This window comes from Octodon degus, unplaced genomic scaffold, assembly GCF_000260255.1.
Source record: "Octodon degus isolate 3935 unplaced genomic scaffold, OctDeg1.0 scaffold00063, whole genome shotgun sequence".
Classification (NCBI taxonomy): Eukaryota; Metazoa; Chordata; class Mammalia; order Rodentia; family Octodontidae; genus Octodon; species Octodon degus.
Genome location: NW_004524639.1, coordinates 7,270,686 through 7,271,772, shown reverse-complemented (window position 1 = coordinate 7,271,772; position 1,087 = coordinate 7,270,686). Strand labels below are relative to the sequence as shown.

At 57.7% G+C, this 1,087-nt stretch overlaps 1 protein-coding gene across 3 annotated transcripts in view; it reads right to left on the bottom strand.

Annotated features, from left to right (window-relative positions):
* Znf280c (zinc finger protein 280C) overlaps window positions 1-489 on the bottom strand; it is a 71,963-nt gene extending 71,474 nt beyond the window's left edge. For all 3 annotated transcript variants that reach the window (XM_023718874.1, XM_023718878.1, XM_023718876.1), the window contains exon 1: window positions 369-489. The gene's annotated coding sequence lies outside the window, so the exon portion shown is untranslated. The remainder of the gene's footprint in view (window positions 1-368) is intronic.
* Between the last annotated feature and the right edge of the window lie 598 nt (window positions 490-1,087).

The following is a 1,087-nucleotide window of genomic DNA, read 5'->3' as shown; positions in this document are numbered from 1 at the left end:
GAGGAGGAGGAGGAGGAGGAGGAGGAGGAGGAGGAGGCGGCGGCGGTAGCGGCGGCCCGCGCGGCCCAGACCCGTGAGGCGGCTTCCCGCGCGACCGTGGCCGCCTTGAGGGGCCGAACCTCGCCGCCGAGCGGCTACCTTTCCGAGCTCCCTCCCCTTCTGGAGCCGACGCAAGATGGTGGCCCACCCTCCACCTCGCCGCCAAGCCCATTTCCCTCCCCCGCGCCCCTGTGGAGCCCGGCAACCCGCGCTGGCACCAAGACCCTCTGCTCGCTCTCCCCAGAGCCCGGTGCCCACCATCGCCTTCAGGGTCGTGGGAGAGAGTCGCTGCCCATACCTTGGGGCACAGCGGGGAGGGGGCCGCTTACCGAAAGCAGAGCAGTTCCCCCTGACGGAGGCTCAGAGGAGGAGAAAAAGGAGAGGAAGGAGCGCGAAAATACTGGGTGACCGCCGCAACACGGCGGCCACCGAGACTCCCAGCGCGGAATGAACGGGGCTGCGAGGGAAGAGCATTTAACTATGCGCGCTGCCTTATGGGTAGGCGCCGGCTCCGCCTCTGCACATCCGGGTAGTTCTTCTAACGGAATCGCGTAACAGTTACAAACATGTGCGCTGCTCTACATTCGCTCGAAGGCTACAGCGCCAGGCTCTAGGGCTGTGGGATCAGGGGGAGGGACAAGCTGAGACGCCAATCCCACCAGGGAACAAACCTCTCTTCCATATTGTATTTGACCACATGGAAAGGCGAATTTTCAATCCCATGTATAAAGGCTAAAGGCACTAGTTTTTTTTTTAAATCCCATTTGACAAACCTCTGTATCAAGTTATTTAAATAAATGGTTAATTTAATCAGGTTTTTAAAATGCATTTAATACAGGGTTTACACGGTCTCACTACACAGAATGGACTCCTACTGATCCTCATGTTTTCAGCCTCCAAAGAGCTGGGATTACAGCGCCGGGGAGATGGCTCAGTAGAATAAACGCTTGCTTGGCAAGCACAAGGGCCTGAGTTCCATCCCGGTTCCGGAAAACAACAACAACAAAAGCCTGGCGTTCACCACCAAGCCTTGTCTCAATCACCATCA